Below are 8,633 nucleotides of genomic sequence, written 5' to 3' on the forward strand. Positions count from 1 at the left end.
AAATATTGTTCAAACATATACTATTCAAATTAAAATTACTGTACACAGTTCCAGATCCATGAAATTAGTTAACATATGTCCTTACGGACACTATTCCTACTTCCCCATCAGGCTCTGATACCAGAGATCAGCGGAAAGGATCAAACGGACAGAAGGGAAGTAAGAATGTAGAATGACAAATGTAAATGCAAAGTTTGAAAACAGTTATCAAGGGCACACCAGAATCCAGCATACAAATCCCAGGTTTTCAAAAGCAAAGAAACCGAAGCGGCGGCAAAGCCGCACAGGATCGGTAGGAGGGAAAAGGGAGATGAACGAAAAACTTGAATTTTATTAAAAATGGAAAGAAATGCTTACGAAGTTGTTCTTAGAGCACCTTTATCCTCTTGAAAACCTGAAATATGCTTACAATACCGGTAACAATAACCGAAACTATTACAATAATTTACTTAAACAATGATTTTTTGATCGGTTAATTAGTTACAATGATTATTCCTTCATTACAACTAATTAATCTTCTTCCAATGAGATGTCGAAACAATCATCCTCATTCTGGTAGAAAGGATCATCGTCTTGGTCACCAATGTCTTATGAAGATTCAACCTCTTTCTTTGAAGATTCTTCCTCTTCTTCTTGTTGAAGTAGCTGGAGAACTTCTTTAAGGTTCTGTGCAAGGCTTTCTTTGGATTTTGAGCTGGCCAGGAATGCTGCAAGTTGAGACTTTTGATTCAAAAATAATGACGTTTCTGGGTCAGCAGATTTGAGAAATTCTGGGTGACTCTGAAACCAGTTCTTGACTTGGTCCGGAGCAGCCTTTGAAGTACCAAATTGTGTCCACCATTTGACAAAATAATGTCTTTGCAAAGGTGGATATTGCTTGTTATTTTCTGTTTTTCCATATCTGTATTGCCATGAAAAGATCCATGACAAAGCAAAGTTAGAAAAATACATCAGATCAGCGGGAATTCTTGATTCTTGGCTATTGAACATTCTGCTGAACTGTTGAAATCCTTGTTGGACTTCTTCTGGGAAAATTTGTGGGATTGGACCAAAGTAAGTCCACCATTGAATAAACTAGTTTGGGAAATTGTATACAGTATTATTTTTGAAATAAATTAACCATGAATGTTTGAATTTATTGTTCTGATGGAAAAACACATTAGTCCAGGCATCAATATAGTCCCAATAAGTGTATCCTATTGGGTCAAATGGTGTAGAAAACTTTTTGGGTTGGTTAAGATTAGATCCGTAATGTCGTGGCTGCATTAGTTTCAGAATTTGGATTGTAGAGTGGGAATTTATGCTTGGGTCTTTTGAATCTTTGAAGTGCTTGATGGATACTGAATTTGTATCCACTAGAATAAATTCATAGAATTTTCAGGTTTTATTAAGGGTTGTTGGCCTGTAATGGAATCCTTGAGGAAAGACTTTGGCAGTTGCTTTGAAGGGATTTTTGTCCCAATATTCTGGTTCCATTTGAAGGACATTAAAAAATTTATTTTTTGAAATATATTTGTTTGCGGGTTTTGGTGTTAGGTTTTGTTGAACTAACGTTTGTTTTTCTTTAGGGCTACAAACTGTCTTGGTTTGCTTAGTCTTTTGGATCTGTATATGGAGATCGGTTTCGGAATCATCCTCTGATTTTGAGGCCATTTTTGCCCAGGTTTTCTTGGCTAATTTTGGAAAGGCCCATGTCTTCAAAGGCCTGAAGGGTTTGAATTGACCAGGCGTAGTCAGCCACGGTCTGCTTTGCTGTTACTGGTTTGGGGGAGTCCTGAGTGGATGACTCAGGTTTGATGGTAGCTATTTGGGTCAATGAGCCTTCGATTTTTGTTTTCTGGGTTGATGACCCAGTCTTAGTAGTTGACCTAGAAGTTGTCTTTTTGATTATTGGCTTAGGTAGAGCTAAAAGAACTTCTTTACCTTTACTGCTTGATCTTCCTCCTCTCCCGGAGGAGCTTGACACCTTAGGTTGCATTAGTATTTTTCTGTAAAAATTCACACGTGAAGTAGTTAGGTAGAGAATTTGAGGTGCCCTTGATGTATTCTATTTCGAAATCAAAGACACTTAAGATTGCTTGCCATCTGGAAAAAATTTGTTTTGATGCAAGGTTTTTAACATCCTTTTGAAGAATGTCTTTGGCTGATTTGCAATCAACCCTTATTAAAAAAATTTGATTTAGTAAATCATATTGAAATTTGGAAATGAACAAAAGAATTGCTAAAACTTCTTTTTTGACAGTTGAATATTTTTCTTGTGCAGGATTCCAATGCTTTGATGTATATGCAATGACATGTTCCTGGGTATGGACTCTTTGTTTGAGGATACCACCGTAGCCTATGTCTAATGCAACTGTTTCGACAATTCTGAATGCTTGAGGAATGGGAAGATACAGGCATTTTATGGATTGGACTTTGAATTTGATTTCTTTAGCCTATCATGCAATGGCTTGAAAATGTTATTTAAGTAGGGAACAAAATCGCCTACATAATTCAGACAACCTAGAAATCTTTGTAACTGGGTTTTATCTGTTATTTGGTTTGGGAATTTATTGGCAAATTCAATCGATCTGTCAATTGGAATGATTGTACCTTGATATATGTTATGTCCAAGGAACCTGATTTTAGTTTGGAACAAATTAATTTTCGACTTGGAGACTGCTAATCCATTTTGTTTTATGATATTGATGAAAGTTTGAATGTGTTTAAAATGTTGATCAATATTTTGTGAGAAAATCAAGACATCATCTATGTAGACAATGACGAATTTTGAATAAGGATTGAAAATGTCATTCAGGATTTTTTGAAATTCTGAAGGGGCATTCTTCAGACCGAATGGCATTACATTCCACTCATATTGCTTGAAAGGTAGACTGAACGTTGTTTTGTACCTATCAGATTCTTGGATCTAGATTTGCCAAAATTCAGATTTCATATCAAATTTTGAAAATATTTTGGCAGAATTTAGTTTGTTGAGTAAATCCTTCTTATTTGGGATAGGATATCTAATCCATTGTAATGCTTGATTTAAAGGTTTATAATTTATAACTAAGCGGGGTGTTCCACGCTCAAGCTCAGATTGTTTATTGACATAAAAGGCCGCGCAAGACCATGGGTTTTTGTTGTTCCGGATTAAACCTTTATCAAGTAAATCCTTGATTTCTTTTTGGCAGTATTGAAAGAGTTCTTCGTTCATTTGAATTGGTCTGGCTTTTGTGGGAATTTGTTTTCCCTAAAGTCTTTCTCATAAGAGAGATCAACAATATGTTTCTTTCTATCCCAAAATGCATATGACAAATCAAAACAGACAGTTGATTCAATATGACTCAACAAAGATTGAATTTTTTCTTTTATTTAGGATTTTCCCAGTTGTATTCAATATATATATATATATATATATATATATATATATATGAGCCTGGTGGGGAAGTAGGAATACTATCCGTAGGGACATATGTTAACAAATTTTATGGATCTGAAACTGAAGCCTTGTATAGTACAAGTACTATTTTACTTTGATTTGTACAGTAAATGTTTGAACAATACTTCCTGGAAGTACAGCGGTCTAATATTTTAGTTGAATGGTACTGTAGCAGTAAGACCCGTGATAGATAAAGGGCGGTAAGGCTAAGGTGTACCGTTTAACCAAAATATCAAGACATAATATACTGGTGGCTATAGGATTGCCATTCAAACTATTTTATAAAAAAAAAAGAGTTTTTCTTAAAAATAATTCAGATCCAGAAAAATTTTGTGACATATTTACTTACAGGGATATTTCTATGGAACCAAGTGAGGGCAAAGATATTAGAGAATATTATAATCATGTCTAGACTATTACGATCTTTTTCCCGTATCTCTTTTCACTCAAACTCCTCCTCATCATCTTCTTCAAGAAACTCCAATTTATTAAATGATCAAGATAACCAGACCCAAGAGGTCGCCCCAAAACACAATCTCTTCGATGAGGAAGTCCGATTCGAAGATATCAATCAAAACATGGATGACTGGAACATTTCAGAAATCCCTCAGGATCAACTATATGTTCCTGAAACAATAAAGGACAAACACAACTTTGATTACATAATCAAAACAGTAGAAAACAATATTCCTCTAGGACAAGATATAGGGGAAGAATTTCATTTACTTTCAAAAAATTCAATTTATGAACATAGCCGTAAGTATAAATATCTACACATCGGTTGTGTATAAGTAGCCATCAAGCCCTTAATTGATATGGGCATAAATGCAGCAGTTTTAATGTGTCTAAGAGACATTAGGCATAATCAATTTGAAGACTCCCTAATTGGAACAGTCGAAACCAGCCTAGGACAAGGTCCAATATATTTTAACTGTTATCCAAACAAAACAGTGAGTCTGATGGACAGGAGCATTCTTGACTCTCTGTTCTTAAACATCCACTTTCATGGCCTTGACATGAAAGAAGGATCAATCCCAACAGCCTTAATTTATAGGATCCAGTACAAGGTCATGAATACTTGTGCATCTAGAGTCCTGTTAAAACCTCAAAAAGGAGAAACAACCTTGTTTATCACTGATATGACAAAGGCTAACGTTTCTCTCCCGAGAAAAATAAAATGGGATGAAGTAACTCTTCCCTAAAGATGGGTTATGGATAAGGCAACACCGTCTATTCCCCGACCCGCTCCAACCATAGAGCATATTAAGCAAGATAACTCCGGAAAGGTAGAGATAACCTTCAATAGGAGAAATTCTTTTTCATCAAGGATAGAAGCCTCTAGGTCTGAATATGAGTCAGCGAGAAGGTCTTTTTTGGTTAGAACCCGTTCAATTCTAGTAGGACTAACCAAATCTGAGTCACATAACCAGTTCCCTACTGTAAACCTCCAAGGATTAGACATTACTTATAGCATACCTAGAACAACATACAACCAAGAACAAGAGGACGACCAAAAGTCGATCCAATCCCCAACATACTCTTCTATGGAACCTTATGATGTTATCTGACAACTTTAGCATTGATAAGGAAACCCTTAGGAAAGATTTTTATTCTCCGGAGAATGAACCTCAAAGGAGATGGTTTTTCCAACATTACAAGGGTACAAACATAAAACAAATCCAAGACAAGTTCTACGAATTTGTCGAACGAGTCAAAATTAATGTCCTTTTCTTTGAATGGTTTCATGCTTAGGCCATCGGAAAGGATATAGATTACCCTTGGAAACAAGACATCATAGGTGATCCAACAACAAATGTTATAACAAATTGGCAAGTGAAGGATGGTGAGTTAATCCAATCAGAATTACCTCCCGCAACACAATATCAACTACCGAATATCAAAGACAGTAACAACAAACATGTCATGGCAATTCCATTCAAAACAAAAGATGTCAACGAGGAAGTAACCTCTAAAGACATTAAGAGCCTAATGGAACAGGCAAATTATACCAATAAATACTTACAAGCTTTAGGAGAAACCATTAAAACTAAGGTAGTTCCTAAACAAAAATCAATTGAGGAAGCTTCACCAAGTATCCCCATTGAAAAACCTTTATTCAAACCTTTCAAAGTTAGTGAGAAGGCTAAACGAAAAATTAGGGAACTTAGAAAAACTAAATCCTTAATTGAAGGCGTAGGTGACAACCATAGTGAATTACTAAACAAGATTGGTAGTTTACTAAGGTCATTCCAAATACTCCCCAAGCCTCGGAAAATACTTCCAAAATGGTAACAAGAAGTACCTCCAAACTAATTAATGTTATTAATGAAGATAGTGACCAAAACTCAGAAAACACAACTGAGATAGGATCAGTGTCAGAAAAGAATATAAATCCAATTAATTCCAAACACTGGAAAACACCCTCCAAATTATATTATCAACGTCCGACTGCCCCTGACCTTCTATTAGAAGAAAGAGGTGAAAACAATTTTAAGAGTTTTAGTGCAAACAACATCTATTAATGGAACATAGATGCACAAACGGAGTATAATATCATGAATACACTCCAACATATGACCATGGTAGCTACGGCTTACCAAACCTCCCACGAGTGTTCAGAAGAAACCATTATAGATATCTTAGTGGCAGGATTTTCTGGACAACTAAAAGGATGGTGGGATAATTATCTCACTAACGAAGAGAAATAAAAAATTTACAGCGTAGTTAAAACAGATCTCAATGGAAAAGTCATTACTAATGACGATGATAAAGAGATTCCTGACGCTGTTAACACATTAATTTTTACAATAGCCCAACATTTCATTGGAGACCCATCCTTGTGGAAAGATAGGTCTGCAGAATTATTATCAAATCTTAATTGTAGAACCTTAGCAGATTTTCGGTGGTATAGAGATACTTTCCTAACTAGGGTTTACATAAGAGAAGATAGTCAACAACCTTTTTGGAAAGAAAAATTTCTAGCCGGTCTTCCCAGATCATTAGGAGACAAGGTTAGAGATAAAATCCGTAGTCAATCTGCCAATGGAGATATTCCATATGAAAGTTTAAGCTATGGTCAATTAATTTCTTATGTCCAAAAGGTAGCCTTAAAAATTTGTCAGGATGACAAAATTCAGAGGCAATTAGCCAAAGAAAAGGCTCAAACAAAGAAAGATTTAGGTTCTTTCTGCGAACAATTTGGTCTACCGGCCTGTCCAAAGCAAAAGAAAAAACAATCTTCTAGAAAAGAAATCCATGAGAATAAACCGGTCAATACAAAGAGATTTCCAAGGAGGAGATACTCACACAAACCATCAACCAGTAGAGAAATGGAAAATCCTAAACAAAAAACAAAATAAAAAATAACATGCTACAATTGTGGAAAACAAGGCCACATCAGCAAATATTGTAGACTAAAAAAGAAGTTCAAAAACCTTAACCTAGAACCCACAATTGAAGAACAAATAAACAATTTGCTTATAGAAACCTCAGAGGAAGAAACAGAAACTTCATCCTCCGTGCCTTCCGATGAAAACCTAAATCTAATCCAACAAGAAGACCAACTATCATCAACAGATGATGATGATAGGCAAATCAATACTCTAACGAGAGAACAAGATCTCTTGTTTGAAGCAATCAATTCCATACCTGACCCCCAGGAAAAGAAGGTTTTCCTGGAAAAACTCAAGAAAACATTAGAGGTAAAACCTAGACAAAAGGATTTTATCACAAACAACAAATTTGATGTAAGTAACATACTCAAGAGATTAGAAAATTCTTCAGCAAAACCAACGACAATCCAAGATCTCCAAACAGAGATAAACAATCTAAAAAGAGAAGTAAAAGAACTTCGTCAACAACAAGAAATTCATCAGATCATTCTTTCTCAGCTTGAGGAAGATAGTGATTCTGAAAGTGCCAACAACAGTGAGGAAAACCAACCAGAAAATTTAGAAGATGATATGTTTATGGGATTAATCAACAAGATTAAAATCCAAAATTTTTACATAAACATAAAAATAATTATTAATGATTTCGTTTTAGAGACAATGGCCCTATTTGACACAGAGGCTGATTCAAACTGCATTTTAGAAGGATTAATTCCTACAAAATTCTTTGAGAAAACCTCAAAAAAATTAAGTATGGCAAACGGCTCAAAATTAAAAATTAATTTTAAGCTATCAAATGCAATCATTGAAAACCAAGGTCTTAAGATTAACACAAACTTTCTTCTGGTAAAAAACCTTAAGAATGAAGTAATCTTACTTAAGAATGAAGTAATCTTAGGAACGCCCTTCATTAGAGCCATGTTTCCCATCCAAATATCTAATGAAGGAATAACCACAAATTATTTAGGAAGAAAAATTATATTTAATTTTTCTACTAAACCAATTTCCAGAAATATAAATCTTATAGAAAATAAGATTAATCAAATTAACTTCTTAAAAGAAGAAGTATCTTTTAATAATATTCAGATACAACTGGGAAAACCCCAGGTAAAAGAAAAAATTCAATCTTTATTAAATCATATTGAATCGACCGTCTGTTATGAATTGCCACATGCATTTTGGGACAGAAAGAAACATATTGTTGATCTCCCTTATGAGAAAGACTTTAGGGAAAAACAAATTCCCACCAAAGCCAGACCAATCCAAATGAATGAAGAACTTCTTCAATACAGTCAAAAAGAAATCAAGGATTTGCTTGATAAAGGCCTAATCCGGAAAAGCAAAAGCCCATGGTCTTGTGCGGCTTTTTATGTCAACAAACAATCTGAGATTGAGCGTGGATCACCCCGCTTAGTCATAAATTACAAACCACTAAATCAAGCATTACAATGGATTAGATATCCTATTCCAAACAAAAAAGATTTGCTTAACAGATTAAATTCTGCAAAGATATTTTCAAAATTTGATATGAAATCTGGATTTTGGCAAATCCAAATCCAAGAATCAGATAGGTACAAAACAACGTTTATTGTACCTTTCGGGCAATATGAATGGAATGTGATGCCATTCGGACTGAATAATGCCCCTTCAGAATTTCAAAAAATTATGGATGATATTTTTAATCCCTATTCAAAAATTTGTCATTGTCTACATAGATGATGTTTTAATCTTTTCCCAAAACATTGACCAACATTTCAAACATCTCCAAACCTTCATCCATATCATCAAACAAAATGGTTTGGCAGTCTCCAAATCAAAAATCA

At 34.7% G+C, this 8,633-nt stretch overlaps 1 protein-coding gene across 2 annotated transcripts in view; it reads right to left on the bottom strand.

The window, feature by feature from the left end:
* Positions 1 to 311: 311 nt before the first annotated feature.
* LOC102664733 (disease resistance protein TAO1) overlaps positions 312 to 8,633 on the bottom strand; it is a 50,433-nt gene continuing 42,111 nt past the window's right edge. Inside the window, exons 7-8 of one of the 2 annotated variants that reach the window (XM_041016695.1) lie at positions 3,771 to 4,048; positions 312 to 901 (exon numbers count right to left, since the gene is read on the bottom strand). The gene's annotated coding sequence lies outside the window, so the exon portion shown is untranslated. The remainder of the gene's footprint in view (positions 902 to 3,770; positions 4,049 to 8,633) is intronic. The other variant, XM_041016696.1, reaches the window with a different exon arrangement.

This window comes from Glycine max, chromosome 6 (genome assembly GCF_000004515.6).
Source record: "Glycine max cultivar Williams 82 chromosome 6, Glycine_max_v4.0, whole genome shotgun sequence".
NCBI classification, from domain to species: Eukaryota; Viridiplantae; Streptophyta; class Magnoliopsida; order Fabales; family Fabaceae; genus Glycine; species Glycine max.